The sequence below is a fragment of the Podarcis bocagei genome (genome assembly GCF_964188305.1).
Source record: "Podarcis bocagei genome assembly, chromosome: 12".
NCBI lineage: Eukaryota > Metazoa > Chordata > Lepidosauria > Squamata > Lacertidae > Podarcis > Podarcis bocagei.
In genome coordinates, this window is record NC_138137.1 from 16887104 (window position 1) to 16896126 (window position 9023).

General features: G+C 42.2%; 1 long non-coding RNA gene across 1 annotated transcript; it reads right to left on the bottom strand.

Moving 5' to 3' along the window:
• Window positions 1–8254: 8254 nt before the first annotated feature.
• On the bottom strand, window positions 8255–8715 carry LOC308570323. Its single transcript, XR_014001124.1, has 2 exons — window positions 8630–8715; window positions 8255–8422 (listed from the first exon to the last, which is right to left on the bottom strand). It is a non-coding gene; the product is annotated as an uncharacterized lncRNA (long non-coding RNA).
• Between the last annotated feature and the right edge of the window lie 308 nt (window positions 8716–9023).

The window sequence follows — 9023 nt, forward strand, 5'->3', positions numbered from 1 at the left end:
AACCATTTTGCTACCTAAAAAATTAACAGCATGGAAAGCTTCTGTCCCAGAGTGAGCCTGATACATTTTGCATCAGGAGACAGAACCACAAATGGCACACATTCAGTCATGATGCATATAGTCCCTCAGTTTGGTTATTATTGTTATTTAATTAAATTTGCATACTGCCCTTCATCTGAAGATCATGGGGGGCTCACAACATAACATTGCAAAATGATTACTACAAATACATAATAAAACATAGATTGTTTAATCATTCAGGAACTGGGCTATAGTAAAACATTTTTGCTTGGCAGCTAAATATATATAATGAAGGCGCCAGGTGGGCCTCTCTGGGAAGAGCATTTCATAGGTGGGGAGCCACCACAGAAAAGGCCTGTTCTCGTGTTGCCAGCCTCTGCACCTCTCATGGAAGTGACACACGATGAAAGTCTTCAGATGATGGCTGCAGGGTCCAGATCAGTAGATCTGGGGAGGGGCAGCCCTTGAGGTATTGAGGTCCTGAGCCATTTATGGCTTTATAGTAAGGTTACCAGATTTTTTCAAAGAATCCGGGGACACTTTTTTGGGGGGAGGGGGAAAGAGAAAAAAAAGTTATTAAAAATATTTTTTTTAAAGTAAGAAGTAATATCTTCTGTGGTCTCCTCTGGTGAGGGGGGAGACTCCATCAGGCAAGGCCTCCTCCCACCTGCCTTGCCCCACCCTCTGCTTCTCAATGTATATTGTATTGTTTTATGTACTGTGGCTTGCCGTTGTTTTATTGAGTATAGTTTAGATATTATTGTAACTGTTGAGTGGATTTCTGTTTAACTTTTATATGTTGATATTATTATTTTATACTATTCTAATGATTGCTGAACGTTACTTTTTTGATGGAGGTTGCCTATTTTAAAGTTATGTTTTATTATTACATTTTTGTATTGCGTTAGATTGTTATAAGATGTATATTTTTTGTTTCTTCAGCTTGTAAACCGCCTTGAGTATTCTAAGATAGAAAGGCGGTATACAAATTAAAAATGATGATGATGATGATATTGCATGGCCTTCCTCTGGGCCCCGGCCTGCTCTCTTGGAGCGCTAGCTGCCGTGGAATAGGCTTGGGTCGGGCCTGGGCTTGGCCATATGTCCTTGTCCTCCCGGTTTTTCTCCTACCCCTCCTCCCCAGCAGCGGTGGTGGCTGTGCGGCAAGGTCGGGGCTCCTCTCTTTTTTCTGTTCCTCTTTCTCTCTCTTCCTTCTCTTTCTCCTCTCCTCCTTCTCCCTGCATTTGCTCCGGGGTTTTTACTGGCCCGGGAGCGCCGCTGGGCAGTCTGCTGGGTGGCCAGGCACTCTCGCTCCTGGCTCGATTTGGGTCATGGAGGGGGGTCAGTGGTTCCCCCAGTTGACGTGCTGGGTGTCCCCGGTTCCCCCTCGGCAGTGGCAGCAGCAGCGGCCTCAGCAGCCCGGAGCCAGCCTGGTAGTGCAGTTGGCTTTGGCTGGAGTCAGGAGCTGCCCGCTGCCGTGGCGCCCGCCATTTTGCCTCGCCTGAAGTCCCCATATGATGTGCCTTGTGCCGTTGAGCCAGTCACGCAACATTCATTCCCTACTAATAAATCTACAACACTTAAAATATAAATCCGAATCAATAGTGCCTTTAAAAATCACATTGTTAGAAAAGCATTGTTCAATGTTTGGATAAGATATAAAGATCTGTTGGAAAACAAAACCCCTAGATGGGTGTCACCAGTGGAGGCCAAGGCAGTGAAGAAACTCAATATGGAGGTCGGTTGGCCGAAGTATTGGGAAATTTTGGAACAGGATGGAGATAAGTTCAAATTACAAAGTCATGAGAAATTGAAACATAAAGTACAAAATTGGTTTCAATATCATCAGATAATGGAATTTTTCAAACAGGACAGGAAAATTGGCTTCCAGGTGGAAAAATCAAAACTAGAAACTGAATTGTTAGAACCCAGTACTAAGAATTTATCTAGAATGTATAACTTGTTGCTGAAATGGAATACACAGGACGAAACAGTCAAATCGGCTATGATTAAGTGGGCACAGGATGTTGGTCACAACATTATGTCAGCTGACTGGGAATGGTTATGGAACACCGGTATCAAATTTACGGCATGTAATGCCTTAAAGGAAAATATTATGAAAATGGTTTACAGGTGGTACATGACCCCAGTCAAGCTGGCAAAAATTTATCATTTGCCCGATAACAAATGTTGGAAATGTAATGAGACTGAAGGTATTTTCTACCACCTTTGGTGGACATGCCCGAAGATTAAGGCTTTCTGGGAAATGATCTATAATGAAATGAAAAAGGTACTTAAATGTACTTTCCCTAAAAAACCAGAGGCCTTTCTCCTGGGCATTGTCGGCCAATTGGTGTCAAAGAGGGATAGAACTTTTTTTATGTATGCTACAACAGCAGCAAGAATACTTATCGCGAAGTATTGGAAGACACAAGATCTACCCACTCTGGAAGAATGGCAGATGAAAGTGATGGACTATATGACATTGGCCGAGATGACAGGCAGAATCCATGACCAACGAATAGAGACGGTGGAAGAAGAATGGAGAAAATTTAAAAGTTATCTTAAGGACTATTATAAACTTAATGAATGTTAAAGTGTTGTGGTTCTCAGAAACAAAGGGATACAGTGATACAAGGTCAGAATACGGAGAGGACTAAGATGACAGAGGTTGGAAAGTAACAATTGGGAGTTGCTATAAAATTATGGACATTGGGATGCAGAAAGGGGGGGTATGGGGAAGTCCGAGAAAAGAGGTTTATGAAAATAGGTGATGAAATTATACATGTATGTTTGTCCTTTTAAGTCTTTGTTTGTTTTCTAAAATTTTGTAAAACCAATAAAAATTTTATAAAAAAATAAAATAAAATATAAATCCAGGGACATTAAATGAAATCTGGGGACGGATTTTGTGTGGGGACAGATTTGTAAATCTGGGGACTGTCCCTGGGAAACGGGGACGTCTGGTAACTATACTTTATAGGTCAAAACCAGCACTTTGAATTGGGCCCAGAAACTAATTGGCAGCCATTGCAGCCATGAGGCAGAAAGTCTCATGAGTGCCTTGCACTGAAAGAAGCAACAGCAAAAATAATAAAATAACATAAAATAAATAGTGTAACAATTCGCTGCCCTTTCATGACACCCAAAATCAGGTGTCTGAAGCGGCTGCCTTATTGCCTATTGACAGGGCCGGCCTTATTGCAGACCTCCCTTTGAAGAATTGGGTCTGGACATTTTCCCGCTCTACATGTATTGAGAGGGCATTGCAATAATACAGAGACATGGATGTAAAGAAAAAGGAAACATTACCGTTACCAAGTAAGTCAATATCAATATAGCCTTGGAATTTACTCTGAAAACTTATTTTTTTCCTCTCCCTTCAGTTTCAGCGTGTAGCTTATGCACCAAGCTGGAAGGTATCTATTGTTTTTCATTCAGAAGTTAAAATATTCTTTTGGCTTTCTTTTCTTTTCTTTTAATACTGCACATAATGGTCTCGGGGAAATGATATAATTTTGCAAGGAAAAATCAATGAGGAGTCTGCAGGCTGTCTTCTACCTACAGAAAGGCCAATTATACTGTTAACTACTGAAATATATCAAGAAGCTACACTCTGTAGCGTTGGGGAAACCAGTATAAAATTACTGTATGTTGGAGACATATGTTGCAATGCTTAAAAGTGGCTCTAAAAATAAATGCTGTGGGTGGGTGTGGGCAGATAGTACTTTGTTGTAAAACAGTCTTTAGCTTGTTTAGAAACACCCCAAAGCCTATTAATTCTTTATGAAAAGATGGAATAGAGAAGTATAAAGAGTTTCAAGAAATGGTTTCCAAAAGGGCCATTAACGCACAGAGACGAGGCCTAGTTTGTCATTGAGTTAGTTAAATGACTGCAGACAGTAGCTCGAATATCATGTGACTCAGCAGCCTCCATCCCAAAAAACAAAACTATCCACACACAAAAACTCGATGTCTGGTGGTAGGAGATTCTATCTGGGACGGCCAGATTGCCTGAAAGGCCATGCAGTATAAGTCCAGTGTAAAAATAGGGAGAGCAGGAAGGGCGTCAAAGTTAGGGCTGACATATTTCAAAGACCTAATTCAAGCCGGAATTAAGATTGCTAGAAGAAATATCAACAACCTCAGATATGCAGATGACACAACCTAGATGGCAGAAAGTGAGGAGGAATTAAAGAACCTTTTAATGAGGGTGAAAGAGGAGAGCGCAAAATATGGCCTGAAGCTCAACATCAAAAAGACGAAGATCATGGCCACTGGGCCCATCACCTCCTGGAAAATAGAAGGGGAAGAAATGGAGGCAGTGAGAGATTTTACTTTCTTGGGCTCCATGATGCCTGCAGATGGTGACAGCAGTCACAAAATTAAAAGACTGCTTCTTGGGAGAAAAGCTATGACAAATCTAGACAGCATCTTAAAAAGCAGAGACATCACCTTGCCAACAAAGGTCCGTATAGTTAAAGCTATGGTTTTCCCTGTAGTGATGTATGGAAGTGAGAGCTCGACCATAAAGAAGGCTGATCGCTGAAGAATTGATGCTTTTGAATTATGGTGCTGGGGGAGACTCTTGAGAGTTCCATGGACTGCAAGAAGATCAAACCTCTCCATTCTGAAGGAAATCAGCCCTGAGTGCTCACTGGAAGGACAGATCGTGAAGCTGAGGCTCCAATACTTTGGCCACCTCATGAGAAGACTCCCTGGAAAAGACCCTGATGTTGGGAAAGATGGAGGGCACAAGGAGAAGGGGACAACAAACGACAAGATGGTTGGACAGTGTTCTTGAAGCTATGAACATGAGTTTGACCAAACTGCGGGAGGCAGTGGAAGACAGGAGTGCCTGGCGTGCTCTGGTCCATGGGGTCATGAAGAGACGGACACGACTAAATGACTAAACAACAACAATTTCAAAGAGTAACAACCAGGGTACCCCGAAAGTTGTGGAGATTTTTTTTTTTAGGAAGACCCCAACATTGTGGAGCTTTCTTTAAGGAAACCACCGAAAATTGTTGATCCAAAAAAAAAAAAAAAAAAAAAGAGGCAACCCTCCCCATTTTCCTGAATTTTATTTATACTTTTCAGGTTTATACATTTCATTCATTTTACAATCACTTTAACATTTCAAAACTTGACTTCCTTCCCCCTCTTTCTGCAGTTCCTTAAATTTATTTTTTTAATATCTTCTGCATATCCAAATTCATTTAATTTGCTCGTTTATTTTTCTCCTTTAAATATATGCTCTTATAAAACTACAGGTTATTACAATAATCCTGCCAATGTTTTTACCTGTTTTCAATTTATCTGTAAATATTCAATAAACCATTAGGCATTTTTTTTATTCTACCCCGAAATTTATGGCGCCCCGGCCCCTTCATAGGGCCCCCCTTTCCACTTCGGTAATGAATTTCCTAGGTTTTTTTGGGGGGTTGAAATGTAAGTGCCCCTCTAGCCCTAGGTTTCTCTCTGACAAAGGGAATGATTTGGCAAGCTTCCTCTTATATGTTCTTCCCCCACAGATACAGGGTGGCAAGTTTGGAAGGAACCCAGAGTATCATCCAAACTGACCCCAAACTCTTTGAAGTAAGTACTATGTTTCCTCTGAAGTTAGTAATATGGCTTTAGGTGTAGTAAACTTTTAAACATGCTGAGAATTGTCTTTCCTTCAAGTAACTATAGGGATCCAGCAGTGCTGTTCTAATAATAAATAAATAAATTATTATTTATACCCCGCCCACCTGGCTGGGTTCCCCCAGCCACTCTGGGTGGCTTCTAACAAAAACACTAAAATGCAATAACCTATTAAACATTAAAAGCTTCCCTAAACAGGGCTGCCTTCAGATGTCTTCTAAAAGTTTGGTAGTTATTTTTCTCTTTGACATCTGGTGGGTGGTTCTTGTTTTTTGGTGTGTGTGTGTATGTGTGTTTGTGGGGTGGTTACTTTTCTTGAGACACTTGTCTCTCCTAGTTCCTCTCTGGTGCATAGCTGTCAACCTTTCCCTTTTCTTGCGAGGAACCCTATTCGGAATAAGGGAATTTCCCTTAAAAAAAGGGAAACATTGACAGCTATGCTCTGGTGCTGCCTGTGCGTAAATGCAGGAAACTGAAGATCATTGTTTAATTCTCTCTTTCTCTCTCTGGATATGTTTGTGTGTGTAGGGAGCCTGTTTGCTGTTTGCGTGAGCACACGTACACATGCAAGTTATTCTTTACAAGAATGGTGTCCCAATATTGTCTCCTTATTTTTATCTGCTGCATATTAGAATTTCACCATAAGGGCAGACATTCTTGTTCCCTTATTTAAACACTGGGGAATCTGTTCCAGATGTTGCTGTTCCAGATGTTGGTGGACTCCAACTCCCATCATCCCCGACCACTGACCATGCTGAAGTCCAACAACATCTAGAAGCCACACATTCCCTATTCCTGTTCTAAAGTGGAAATCGGAAAGAAGGATGAATAATTGTTGTATGAACAAATCAACACAGTAAGCAACAGAGGAAATTTGACGTAAGCAAGTCAAGAGAACGTGTATATTCAGATGACTGGTTTCCATATCGCAACTTCCAAAACTGCAATACAAATCTGTATTTACTTTTTGCCTGCCTTTTGAAGCCCTGTGATGGTTACATCATCACTTATTTGTGGAGCATGGAATACTTCATAGGTACTAATAATTTTGTTGTTGTTTAGTTGCGTCAGACTCTTCATGACCCCATGGACCAGAGCACGCCAGGCACTCCTGTCTTCCACTGCCTCCCGCAGTTTGGTCAAACTCATGTTCATAGCTTCGAGAACACTGTCCAACCATCTCATCCTCTGTCGTCCCCTTCTCCTTGTGCCCTCCATCTTTCCCAACATCAGGGTCTTTTCCAGGGAGTCTTCTCTTCTCATGAGGTGGCCAAAGTATTGGAGCCTCAGCTTCACGATCTGTCATTCCAGTGAGCACTCAGGGCTGATTTCCTTAAGAATGGAGAGGTTTGTTCTTCTTGCAGTCCATGGGACTCTCAAGACTCTCCTCCAGCACCATAATTCAAAAGCATCAATTCTTCTTGGTATCTGAAGAAGTGTGCATGCACACGAAAGCTTATACCAAGAACTAACTTAGTTGGTCTTTAAGGTGCTACAGGAAGGAATTTTTTTATTTTTCCTTAAGAATGGAGAGGTTTGTTCTTCTTGCAGTCCATGGGACTCTCAAGAGTCTCCTCCAGCACCATAATTCAAAAGCATCAATTCTTCGGCGATCAGCCTTCTTTATGGTCCAGCTCTCACTTCCATACATCACTACTAGGAAAACCATAGCTTCTACTATACGGACCTTTGTTGGCAAGGTGATGTCTCTACTTTTTAAGATGCTGTCTAGGTTTGTCATTGCTTTTCTCCCAAGAAGCAGGTGTCTTTTAATTTCGTGGCTGCTGTCACCATCTGCAGTGATCATGGAGCCCAAGAAAGTAAAATCTCTCACTGCCTCCATTTCTTCCCCTTCTATTTGCCAGGAGGTGATGGGACCAGTGGCCATGATCTGCGTTTTTTTGATGTTGAAATTAGCCTAATAATTTTAGGGGTATTTAAAAAGCAGGGGTGGGCACCCTAGACATTGTTGGACTTCATCTCCCATCATTCCTAACCATTGGCCAAGCCAGTGAGAGCTGATGGGGGTGGGAGTCTGAGAATATCTGGAGGGGCATGAATTCCCCACCCTTTCCTTATAGAAATATTTAAATCCCCCGCCCCCCAATTACGCATGTCACTGAGTATTGCCTCTTAAGAGGCTTCAGCAGAATAGCAATATGGCAGGGCATTAGAACATAGCTCAGCTGCCAGCACTTCTAATGTGAAACTGTATGCCATCCTCATTGTTTCAGGGTTAAATTATCCACGAGGCCTATTTTAATTCTGACTTCAATGCTGCTTGATAATACTAATGATTTGAGAGCTGATACACAGTAGGGGTTCTTTGCTGCTAAACTGCCAACAAGACACTCATACCTCCAGCAGCTGCTGCGTTCTGCTGTTCTGGTCCAAGCAGGGACCTTATACACAAGCTTCCCTCCTCCCTCTTCCTAAAGAAAAAACAACCCGATGTTTACAATGGAGAGAGCTGGAAGATGAATATCCATTCTCAAAGCTAAATTGCTGACCCACCTGCAGGTGTTTGGAATCCTAGCAGAGCAATTAATCAGTGTGCTGAGATTATGGATACAGTATTAGCACTTGATTATTTCTGTTGTTTATGCAATCATTTATTTTGCAGCACGCCACACTACTCTGGGCGTGCAGACGAAGCAAAGGCAAGTCAGTCAGCAGTGACCGCCATCTTCCTTTCCTGCATCAAACAGATTCTTTCACGTCATACATCTGCAGCACACGCCATCACACGAAGCTTCTGTTTTGCAAATATAAATAACACTGCATCAGCCACAGGCAACAGCATAATCACTCCACCCAAGATACAGCTATATGTAAACTACGCCAATAGTGGACACGTCCATATCAATATTGGATTTCCCTTAATAAAACCAGCAAACAGTCATGCTCTGGTTACAATGAAGGCAAATGAACTTCAGCTCAATTCGTGTTCCAGTTAACTTACTATATGAAATATCTCTGCGGCATCCAATCATTGCTGTTCTCTTTTAAGCTGGATGTGGAATCTGGACTTCTAATACAGTAGCCAAGTGGGTGCCGGGGCGGACTTTGGTCTCTCAAATTTCAGTAGTACCCTGTGCAAGGCCAAAACTCGACGTCCCTCCCATCTCTTGTCCTCCATTCTGATTGTGCTCTGTGTCCTAGTGGTGACCCCTGGCTTGGTGCCCAGTGCAGGGAAACTGGCCGTGCTGCCCTCAATCTGCCTCTGGTGGATAGTCCCCTTTTCCCACCCCATGAGATTTCCACTGGGGCCAATATGTGTGTGGAAAGCGTTTAATGCTCCCTTCCTATCACTGTGCTTCAACAATGAACATACAGTTCCAATACTCTGCAGCCTC